The sequence below is a fragment of the Carettochelys insculpta genome, chromosome 5 (assembly GCF_033958435.1).
Source record: "Carettochelys insculpta isolate YL-2023 chromosome 5, ASM3395843v1, whole genome shotgun sequence".
Classification (NCBI taxonomy): domain Eukaryota; kingdom Metazoa; phylum Chordata; order Testudines; family Carettochelyidae; genus Carettochelys; species Carettochelys insculpta.
In genome coordinates, this window is record NC_134141.1 from 42,397,003 (window position 1) to 42,409,684 (window position 12,682).

Genomic DNA, 12,682 nt, shown 5'->3' on the forward strand with positions numbered 1-12,682 from the left:
ACACAGTTATGAACCTGGAAGTCCTGGGCAGAGCAGGAACCACAAGCACTGAACCCATGATTCTGAAAGCCCAGCTTCGCTGGACAGGGCACGTCATACGAATGGAGGAGTCCAAAATCCCTAAGCAGCTCCTCTACAGTGAACTCTCCCTGAGCAAAAGGAATCAAGGTAGGCCTCTCAAGAGACATAAAGACTGTGTGAAGGCCATCATTGCTCATGCTGGTATAAAACCAGATCAGCTAGAGCAGCATGCAAAAGACCGAACAGGCTGGCATGCTCTTGTATGACAGGTGTATGACAACTTTGAAAAGCAGCGACACATATGCTTCGTTGATACTCATGAGAGGAAGAAAGCAACAGCAGCAGCTGTGTCAACAGAGCCAAGTCATTTCCCTTGCCCCCACTGTGAATGCCCATGCTGTTCAGAGCTTGGACTCCTCAGCCACATGCGAGTCCACAACTGAAGAGCCTGTGCAAGCTCAAGACATCATCATTGGACATGACAGACTACCTACAAAAAACTTTGCAACAACTTTGTACAGGTTCAACCTCTATAGTCCAGCACCCTCGGAATCTAACTTGTGTTGAACGAGAAATTTACCAAACCATGGGAGGTCAATATTGTCTAGCAGGATTACCAACACTTTCACTGCCTGCCAAACCCTTAAAAGACATTTAGTGGTAAATCACAGTTAAATAGCAGTACAGAACATTGAGAGCCAGGACTGGTGGCTGTAAACAAATTTTATGGGACCACAGGAAATTTGACCACACCTATGATAAGTGGTCATTTGGCTAACTACAATCATGCTGGCCACGGATGTTGACGGACAATAGAGCACTGGACTCGAGAAGTTCAATCTATAATAACAGCAAGTCAGCTGTCCTGCTGAATACATTAAATATTATGTAATACTTGATTCAGCTCTTCTCTGCTTTGTTTTATCAATATTTCTAAGCTTGTTTTATGTTTTAAATATACAACCCTTCATAAAGCAATCATTCACAGTTACTACATATTTAACACACTGAAACAAAGACGCTTTTAAATTAATCAGTTGGAGTGGTTTAGTGTATTCATGACAAAGTTCATTGCTTTCAGAAAAACGGAGCACTGACATGCATGAAATTTCATCATTGTTTATGTTAAAAATAGGTTTCTAAAGATTTTAGGCATAACAAATGTTTTTATGTTTTAATAAGGTGCTGATTTTGGTGGTGGATTCCCTTAAAACTACTTCATCAAATTGTGGGGAAAATGAGTTTCCCTTTCTTTAAGTCTGACTATCTGGAAGACAAGGAATGTTGTCCATTTAAGGCAGGGAAGGGCAACTAGGAATAGGGGGTTGGGCTGCATGAGTGGCCCTCCTTTACCTCAGTGGGCCACAGCAGCCCATGGCCCCACTGGGGTTCCACCTGCAGCCCCCTGTTTGCCCCCTCATCCATGTCTCATGCAATGGAGTCCCATGTTTATCTGCTCATCCTTCACCCTCTCAGCACTTTCAGAGAGTCCAAATCACCTGATTTACACTCCTTCCCCACTCCTTCCCCATCCTCCCAGAGCTGGAATGCTGCAATTATAGGGGCTCTTTTGCATACTTGGCTTAATCCAATTCTTGACTTCCCCCCATCCCCCTGCCCCTCTACTCTCTGATTTGCTCACCTTGATATTTTTTTTCTGATTTGTCAACCTTGATTACTGTTTTTGGTTCTCTGTGCCTTAAATATTGACTCTGTTCTGGTATGGCTATGGTCTGAAGAAGTGGGTCTGTCCCACAAAAGCTCACCACCTAATAAATTATTTTGTTAGTCTTTAAAGTGCTACTTTACTGCTTTTTTGTGTTGATATTATATAGACTAGCATGGCTTTCTCTCTGTTATTATTCATCATGCCAAGAGGAGTGACAAGTCGGAAGCCTTTTTACTTTTAATTTAACAGATCGACTCAATTTTTCAGTTATTTTAAATCCTGTCCTGACTGACTTCTTCTGGTTTAATAACCTACAAAATTGTATTATAAACTCCCAAACTATTTATAATGGAGTAATGCAAACAATTGAACCCCGTTGAGTTCTTTTGTCTTGTGATCATAAATAGCCAGAGACTAATTTCTAAAACCAAAATCTAAAGTAAAACAAATATGCTGTTTCCACTGATTGCTCGTATTTATGGCTGAAGTAGTCAATTTGATGATACAATCTGTGAGACAAAACCTTCCTCAACAGTCATGTCCTCTTGAATACATGAAGAAGCATGAAGAGAGAATTTCCTTGAATTGTGTGAACTTCTAGAAAGTTGTCCCTTCCAGCAATGTCAAGCCTTCTGATGTAGTCCAGTAGCATTTTAGTTTTCTTTATTCACAAGGATCCCAACAAGGTAATATGAAAAAAGGGGAAACCTACAATTATAAACATCTCAAAAGTCTTCATTAACCAGCACTTCCTTCCTTCCCACACTTGCTTGCTTCTTGATTGTGTTAGGGGAAGTCAAAATGATTAGTTGCTGGCCAAAATCCAGGGCAAAATTTATGATTGGGTACGGATCTGACAGTTGAGTGAAGTCTGAATGGATTGTTCTGTGATGTGAAACACTGAGGATTTTTTCTACCCACATCCACCTGAACTGGTGGTTGTATAATGAAAAGAGATGCTCATCTCTGGTTGTATGCCATCTTCACATTTTCCCCAGTCCTGGAACTGACTGACCAACCCTGGCTATAGAGCACTCAGTTGCCAATAGCCCCAAGGAATGTTCCAGCATCTGGGGATTATCAGAGAATTAGAAATCATTGGCCATGTGTCCTTTTCTTTAGTGATATTGCCTTTCCACTACACTGCTGCCAGAGGTCAAGGCAGATTGCTCTACAGCATTGTACTGCATAGGGACTCTTCTATATTGAAAGAATCATTTGCAGGTTGAATTTACCACACTTCTGGTTGGTTTGCAGGACACCGTAATCATAGTTTTGACCTGGATCAGACTGAGGACTCATAAGCCTTTCGATGAGGTAGTTTCTTAATTGAAGCTCATTGTGGAACTGAGTGATATAAGCTGCACTCTGCTGCAATAGGTGTTTCACCCCAAACAGCAGAGCTGCTCTTGGTGATGGTCATTCATGAAGAAGAAGCATGGACAGGAGACAGTTCTTGAACCCTGGGACTCTGGAAAAAGTCTCAGACTGCAGGAAGGGAATCCTCAGGACAGAGGGAAACTCTTCGAACACTAACTACAGGTTCAACCTCCCTGGTCTGGCACCCTCAGGACCCAAGCAGTCCTGAACCAAGGATTTTGCCACATCAGGGTAGTCAATTCTGCCTCCATCCCCTGCTGGCCTCATCCCTTCTCCTGAGCTCCCCTCCCCACTGTCATCCATGGCTTTCCGACTCCCCCACCTCCCCACAGGCTCCTCAGCTGCCAGCCCCACTCCCAACCATCCCTCCCCAGCCACGGCTTCAAAGGGCCGCAGCTTTGTATGCAGCCCCAGCCGCAGCTTCCTGCCCAGCCCTGGGAATGAGCCAACATTCCCCAGCCAGGGGCTTTACGTGCAGCCCTGGCCAGGGGCTTCCCAGGGTCATGGCTTCTCACCTGTCCACGGGGATGACCATCATGGAGCCTGGCCTGCCAGCCAGTTTACCAGTCTGGGATCCCTGGCTGCTGTTATGCCTACCCACTCCTCGCTTGCTGACAGACCAGCTATGGCTGCCCTGCCCTGGGCACCTGCCACTGGTCTGGCCGGCCCCTTCTCCTCTCAGCTCTCGGACTTCCTGGTCTTGCAAGATCCATGGTCCTGTGGACAACAGATACTACCAGACAAGAGAGTGCCAGATTTCAGAGTTTCAACCTGTATAGTAAAACTCTGTAGTTATGCTCCAAAAAATTATAAACTATTAACAAAGTGCATTGATAAAAGCTGGAAAAATTTGTGGACACAGGATACCAACTCAGTATTAAAGAAAATCAGGGACAAAATATTCAAGAAGTCAGTGCCAGATGGAGTTTTAGCCACCTAATTCAGCTAAATTCAACTTAATCTGGATAAAATGGAGTGAACAATTGTTTCTTTTATAGAGAAGTTTAGTCTGTGAATACTATAGTTCCTACCATACAGTCTGTCCCCTGCTCCCAGCAGAAGATTCAGCTCTTTTCCCCCAAAGAGATAGGAACCTGAAAGGTCAGAAGGGAATGATGATACTGGTAGACCAGATGGCCCACTTCAGTTAATTAATTTCCCTTTCGCAGTATGAGAGTCAGCTCCCCAAACCAGTAGGCTTCATTTCAGATATGCTCCACCCTCCTGCAAAAACAAACAAACAAAAAAAAGAACCCAGCAAAAATAAATATATAAATAAAAAGAATATTCAACACGCTGAAGAAATGGATGACAGGACTTGTATTGGACACACTGATCTGTTAAGAGCAGCATAGCCCTATGCTTTACTACTTCCACTACTCTTTTCAGAGTTGGAAGATGAGGAAGTTTATGTTATGGAGAAGATGTAATCTTGACACACTCATATCCATTCAATGTGCTGCTGTGAAGATCATTTTCCTAGCCTTTTAGTTACTGTCTTAGAAATGTTACCAAAAAAGTCCTCTCTGTCCTTTCAAGGAGATAGAGACCTTAACCTATGTTTTTGCTTCTATTGATGCACTGATCGCATTCTAGGGATCTCAGATGAATTTATTCATAGACCCAAGCTGCTTCAAGACTTGCTAAGGCAGATCAACATATTACTCTTTCTTTGTAGTGGTGACCAAAAGCATATGACAGTTTTTTTGTATTTTAACAATTTACTTTTTAAAGTTCTTCACAGTCCTGAGCCCTCAGGTCAAAAGTCTGCTTGCAAAGTAAAAACTGAGGAACTCTACCACTCAGGGTGAAAATGCGTAGGCTTTTGAGAGGAAAAAAGTGAGTATGTTCAGCAAAGGGAATACAAGCTAAGTTTTTACAGCTTAAGAGTTTAATATATTAGTCTTTGCCCACAAAGGATCTTGGACATAGATTTATAAATATGTATTACACTAAGTTCTCAGTCTCAGATGGGTAGCCCTGTTAGCCTGTAGCCTCACAAAAAACAAGCCGTCCTTTAGCACCTTAAAGACTATCGATTTCATTTATTAGGTAATGAGTTTTAGTGGGTAACACCCACTTCATCCGATTTTCAGAATTGGAGTGAACAGTTAGAATCCAGGATTTATATAGCTGGTTGGGGGGCGGCCATGGGGTGACATTTGTCCCATTTTTAACAGGACGGTCCCATATTTAAGGCCTCTTTCACCTTCTCCAAATTTTTTTTAAGACAAGCAATTTGTCTCATATTTTCAGCTGCAGCGCTCCCCTCGCTGGTCAGCTGTGGTCAGCGCAGCTGCAGCAGTCTCCTGCTTGTGGCTGACAGGAGAGTGAAGGGCAGGCTGTAGCCAGCAGGTGATGTTCTCAGGCAAGGCTCAGAGGAAGACACACACAGGAAGCCCGTCGGAGGAGAGGCAGCCTGTGTTGTTAGAGTTAGGGGGTGTGTGTGGTGGTGGGGTCACCCTTCCCCATGTGCACCCTAAAGCACCCTAATGAGCAGGCCAGGGGGGTGGAGCCTGCCAGCCCTTTCAGGCTGTGGGGCTGAAGACCCAATCCCTGGCATTTCTCCATCCCCCACTGAAGCTGGGAGCTCCAGACCTAAATGCCCAAGCTGGTGACCCCATGGGGCTCAGGACAGGTACTGAGGGCAGAAGCCCTGCTCCCCAGTGTGCCATTCCTCCCCACCCCACAGACTGGACCTTCAATACCCAGCATGCTCCCCCACCCCAGGCTGAAGCCCTGATCCTTGTTGTTCCCCCTCTCTCTTGCCAATGAAGCCAGCACCTGTGGGACTGAATGCCTGAGCCCTGGTGACCCCCGTGTGCCCCTCCACAAAACTTAAGTACAAGTGCAGGGCAGTTCCAGGGACAAACCCACTCCTCCCCTCTCCCTGCGTCTAGCCAGCTCCCAGCCCCCTTTTCTCACATAGCCAATAACAGCTGTAGGGGTGCGGGTACCCAGCTCCATAGTGGACAGAGCCCTCAGAGAACAGGGGCTGCAGGCGAGCCCTCCTGGCATACAGTCCCATTACCTCGTCCCTGCCCCCTGAGCTATCACCTGCCCACACACAATCTCTAGGTATGCCTGGCTGCACACAACCCCTAGCTACTTCCTGCCTGCACCCTGAGTTACCCCCTGCCTGCAAACAGCCCCTAGCTACTCCTTCCCTGCATCGTGAGCTATCCCCTGCCCACAGACAGCCTGTCCCTGATCCTTAAGCTAACCCCTGCCCACACACTGCTTCTAATGACCTCTGCACCCTTATATACCCCCTGGCCGCATAGAGCCCCCAGCTACCCTCTACATGTCCCGAGATAACTCCTGCCTGCATCCTAAGCTACCCCTGCCTGCACCCTGAGCTAGCTGCCTATATGCCTACAGCTGCTTCCCTGAGGTGCCTGCACACATATCCTAGCTACCACCTGCCAACACACAGCCCTGAGCCACTCCTCTTTCCAATCCCTGGAGCTTTAAAAACATGTTGGGAGCAGGACCTCTCACAGTTCAGTGAGGCCCAGGCCACTTCCAGCTTTTGAGGCCCCTCATCATGATACAAATAAAAAAAAAAAAAGATACATGAAAACAAAATAAGGTTTCAAAGAAGAGTGAGACAGAATTGGAATTTTTTTTTTATCTAATAAATGCATTTCTAGCCTATCAAATGCCAAAAAATTAACAAGTGACACTGGTTGAGGGAGGGTACCCCATAATTCTGATCATTTGCCATTGAACTGACTTGAATCTGAGAAATTTTACCAGGTGTCCTGTAGTCTTCATAGGGAAATAAGGTCAACCTAGGTGGGGGTCGGGGGGAAGGAAAGAGGGAGGAAAAGGGGGGGTCACCTGTCACTAATAGGAGCAGTGGAAGAAGTAAATTAAGGGGGATGTTTGTCACTCCTGCGAATATGAAAGGTGGGGAAATTCCCCTTATAAATTGCATAGATACCCTTTTTAATCAAGCTAACACACCCTGAAACATCTATATGAATATTTCCAGTTTAATTTTGTTTTGCTGTCACATGTAATTCGTGTAGTATAAGTAAGTGTATTATAACAGTTGAGCTCTGAAAAAAGACTTCATTCTGGGTGCGGGAAGGGACTGAAAATATGATTTTTAACATATAAGCAAGGTATAGAACAAACATATGGAATCAGAACAATGTTGACCTGTGACTTCCATTTCTGTGAAATGGAAAAACTAACATAAAAATTCTTGCACACTCTATACAGAAATGCACATGTGTTTTTTAAATGATACTTTGGTGCTTTTTTATGACCAAATATAATATGTGTGGCTGTTCTACAGAAAATATTTCTTCTTCCTCAGTGTGGTATGTTTGAAGCAGGCTTTCTGGGACTTATTATATCTCACAGTGCTGACTTACTTTACTTATTAACTTCATTAAAATGGACAGTTCATCAGAAACCACATTTGTTATGGGTATACTATTACATTTTTCATTGATTCATTTTCCATTTCAAGATTTCATTCCCTTGCTTTATTAAAGATGCAAATGATTCACTAATCAGTGGACCATCTTGGGGCAAAGTACAGCTTTGCACACCAGGGGTTTTGTAATCCTGCCAGTTAGATCCACGGGTAGCCCCTTTTACCTTCCATCCAGGTTCTGCCCAACCACTTTCTACTATCAACAACCAAAAAATGGTTCTTGACTTTCTGCTGTACGTTTCTCTGGGACCGGGAAATGAAAGGTCTGCTCACTTTCCACAAAGCTACTAACATGAATTTCTCCCTTTTTTAAGACTCATCCTCCAAACTGGTATGTCTGGAAGGTAAGACAGGGCAAGGGTGTGTAAATTCAAAGCTGCTCTTTAATACATTCTTGTCTGTATGCACTGTCACAGTGCAGAATTATTTTTCTTAGGTCCAGGTACTTTTAGAATCCATTAGACACTCGCATATTGTATCGTAGATGGCTAAAGGTTAAAAAAAAAAGATTCTGAGCATTTGCATTTTAATATAAAACCCAAATATAAATTTAAAAATAAAAACAAAAACAGGAGACATAGGTTCTGATCCTATCTGTACCACAGACTTCTTACGTGACATTAGTTAAATCATTTACTAATCTCTCTGCACCTCAGTTCCCCCCAGTGTAAATAGGAATAATATCAGTTCCTCTGCCTGTCCTGTCTATTTAGATTGTAAACTCTTTGCACTGTGGCTTACTATATGTATGTGCAGTGCGTAGCACAAAGGAGCCCTGATTTCAGCTGGGTCCTCTACGTGCTAGCACATAAGCAAACAAAAGCACAAAGTTATGGCAGATACCCCAGCATAATTAAAGAGACCCTTCTGTGAGATCACTGGAAGTACCCAAAGAGAGAATGTAAAGTTAGAGGGTAGAACAGGGCAAAACCTGTTAGTTTTAGTTGCCCCAGTTTTGGCTAACTTTATGGGCAGTTGCATGTTGTGCAGTTTCAGCACTCCAGAATTTAGTTCACAAAAACTCAAAGGGAGATTAAATGGAACTGTCAAAACCCCGTTTATTGTCGTTTTCAAAAGGCAAAGCAATATGTATTTGCACAGTGCAGATGTGGTGATATATGACTATATTGGATGCACCAGCAGAAGAAGAAAAACATTCTCAGGCACTAGCAGACTTCATACTTGCCGCATGAAATAAAGACACTATTGAGCAATATAGTAAATGGGCCCAGCCACCTACTGGGTTGGTGTGGGCTTTCTTATGCTCAATTTTCCCTAAAGGGAAAAAGACACATAAGCTGTGTCCACACTTGTCCCCACCTTTCAGAGTGGGCATGTTAATGAGGCAGTTTGGAAGATGCTAATGAGGTGCTGACATGAATATGCAGCACCTCATTAGCATAGCAGCAGCCATGGCGATTCAAAAGTGCTGCTTTCGAAATGCATGCCGCCCATGTAGATGGGAGCCTTTCGAAAAAAAACCCTGACTTAGAAAGGAAAACCAAACCAAATAGGAACCAAATAAGAAGAAGGGGCTTTCGAAGTCAGGGGTCCTTTTGAAAGGCCTCTGTCTACAAGGGGGCGTGAGTTCTGAAAGCAGCACTTTCAAATTGCATGCAGCTGCTGTTATGCTAATGAGGTACAGCAAATTAATGTCAGTGCCTCATTAGCATCTTCCAAAATGCCTCCTTAACATGCCTCTTCTGAAAGGAGGGGACACACATAGATACAGCTATAAGACACAAAGGAGGATCTGTTCTTGGTAAGAGAATATTAACTGGTTATGCTGTTCCTGTAATTAGCTTCCTAACTTCACTCATGATGAAGCATAATATTAGAGGAGACTAAATATACAAGTAGGCTGTTTGTTGGTTTAAAAATTCTTTTTTCTCTAACACTTAGTTCCAATAGCTAAATAAATAACGGTGGAGTTTTAGGCAATCTGTTGATTACTATCACCGGTTATATGTTCCTGAAGGGAGGAAATGCAGGTGCTCAAAACCATGTGGTCACAGTTGGTTAGTACACATGGGGCTCCCAAAATGTTTTGGGAGTAATGGAACTTCGAAGTTGCGTGGGTACTTTGAAGTGCCTGGGGCTAGACTGCTTGCCAGCGCTTTGAAGCTAGCAACTTTGAAGTTCACATGGTGAGAATTATGCTAATGAGGTGCTGCATATGCAGCACAGCACCTCATTACTATTCTCTGATCAGGCTCATTTACATGCCCCCTTCAAAGGAGGGGACTAGTGTAGATGAGCCCATGGTGTAGTGTATCTAGAACCTGGCCTTAGAGTGGACATTCTTACTGTGCTATTCCACCCAAGATGGGAAAGGGTAAGAGGCCAATGACATGATACGGGTTCACTCAGACACCAGAATGGGGACAGAGGTGCAGTAAGTCCAGTAACTATGACAGCAGCTGACTTGATGATGCTGTAGAAACAAGGGGGTTGATTCTTTCTTATTCACTGTGTCTTGGCAGCCTTACAAAGGGTGCATATGTAATTTCTATCTACTTTAACATCTTTTTAAACTGCTAGAGAGACTGCATATGAGACTCCAGTGCCTTATTTTTTTAATTTCTGATTTTTGTGTTTAGACTTGTGACTTTGGCATTGCACTGACAAAGGTTGGGGTTTTGGTTTTGGTGCTGTCATATAATTATACAATGCAAATTCCATGAAACCAAGGTCTGGCATTTTATTTCTGTCTAAGTGAGGGACACACCTATATTGCAATATAATATTAAATAATAACAATATTTTTCTCATTTTCCCCTTCTCACAACAGGTTCTGTCTCTCCTCCACTACAGTTGGTTTTACTACAGATGGAAGAGAGAGCTATCGAACCAATGACATCTTGAAGCATCTTGAATTCAACTTAGAGGTTTTCCATGCAAGAACTGTGTAAGCCTGGCTTCACTGAGTTTGTAAGCCATGATAAAAATCACAGTCCAGTGTGATCCTCTGTAGTGCACTTACAGAGCATGTCTGGCAGCCAGTTAGCAGTCAAACACCAAAATATAAGTACATCTCTACGCTGGATCCTGAAATGTACGTATAATACACTCATCTGAACTTAATTTAGATTTCCTGCCTCATTATTCAGTCTTCAAAGTAAAAGAATTCTTAGAGCAACACTGCCATCCAGGGGCCAGACAATTTTTGGTGTGTAACCACAGTAATTGCCTGGAACAGATAGTATGTGTTTAAACAATAATTTATGCTGTCATTGTATTTGGAATTATATCTTCAAGCATATTTACATGTGATCCCATATACTCTAGACAGTGCAACTGATTAAACTGTAGTTGTAGACATCTCAAACAAAATGGATTTTCAGCTGTGGCAGTGAAAACTTCAACTTGCTGGAATAATACAGAAAATATATAAAGTTTGATTTAAAATTGCATTGAAAAAGTCATATGGTAGTTCATTGTAGCATATTACATCTGAAGTAAAGGAAAACTGTACTTTGATGAAACCCTGATAAATAGTATAAATCTCATTCCTGGAAATTCGGGTTGACAACTGTCTAACCAGACAAACCCAGATATCTTGGCTTGCCCCTACCCTGAGCCCTCATCCCATCCACCCCATTCCCCCTCCCTCTGTTGCTCACTTTTCTCCACTCCCACTCTTTTTCAGTGGGCTGGGGCAGGGGGGCTGGGTGTCGAAGATGGCATAGGCTCTTGGCTGGAGCTGAGAAGTTTGGTGTGTCAGAAGGAGCTCTGGGCTGAGCCTGGGGGCGAGGGTTTGAGTGCAGAAGGGAGTGTGGACTCTGGGAGGGTGTTTGGGTGCCAGAGGGTGCTCAAGGCTGGGGCAGGGACTGACAGGCACGGCCACTAGCCTGGTGGTCCTTACCTTGGGTGGCACCCAGTCAGTGTCGCAGCTCAGCTAAGGCAGGCTTCCTACCTGCTCTGGTCTTTTGCCACTCCTTGAGGTGGTTGCCATGTCCAGCCCTAGACAGAGAGGTCAGGGACTCCCTACACTGCCCTCACCTGCAGAAGTCATCCCAGCAGCTCCCATTGGCCACAGTTTCTGGCCAATGGGAGCTACAGAGCCAGAACTGGGAGTCTGCCTTTGCCCCACTGTTCTATGGATTTTCAGAGGCCCAAGCTTCACCCAGCTTGGCTTCAGTAGCCTCTGGGAAATCAAGCCCAATTTTGGGAGACTCCCAGGGAAACCAGGAGGGTTGGCAACCCCAGACTACGTATGTGTTTTGATTGACTCCCCTGAAAGGATTCAGAATGCATAACATTAAATCAGTATATAAATCATTACAGAGTAGAAGCCTTAACTGACTTAATTACTGTACTTCCCATCCCATATAACTTCCTCTAGACAACCTAATTAAAGTGCCACTTGTATTGGAAAGCACTTTAATTAGGTTGTCTAGGGGAAGCTATATTTTTTTCACAGCACTAGAGTACACAATTGTTAAGAAATTTGCCACTGCATGTTATGAACTTATTTTTTATTATTGCTATATGTTAACCTGACAATGGCTGAAACCAACATTAAATTGAGGATAAAACAAAGAAGCAGAAATATAGCACTTTAAAGACTAATACAATGATTTATTCAGTGACATCTGAAAAAGTGGGTCAGTCCTACGAAGCTCATCACAGAATAAATCATTCTGAAAAAGTGGGTCAGTCCTATGAAGCTCATCACAGAATAAATCATTGTATTAGTCTTTAAAGTGCTACATTTCTGCTGCTTTGTTTTGCTGGAATGCAGACTAATATGGCTACCTCTCTGTTACTTTTAAATTGTGGATGTAATCTATTCAGTGGGAAAGATTTGATAGGCCTGCTGTCTGCAGCATAGACTTCTATTAGTAATTGCATTTGCTGAGAAGATTGTTTCACTACCAACATAGGTCTTTCATGTTGTACCTGTATATATTTATTTTTAGGCCTCACTCGTAAATTATTATGCATGTGCTTAACTTTAAGTATGTGAGTAGTATCATTGAAATAGTGTATATTGAAACTATCTGCCTTCATTCCCTCCTAGCTTTCTCCTTCCAGGCTGAAATTTTCTGTTTGCTGTCTGCACAATTTTTTTAAAAAAGGTATTTAGCTTATTTTATTTATGAGAGAATGGCAAACACAGTGCTCTGTTATTAGAATTGTTTGGATTACTTGTGCAGGCT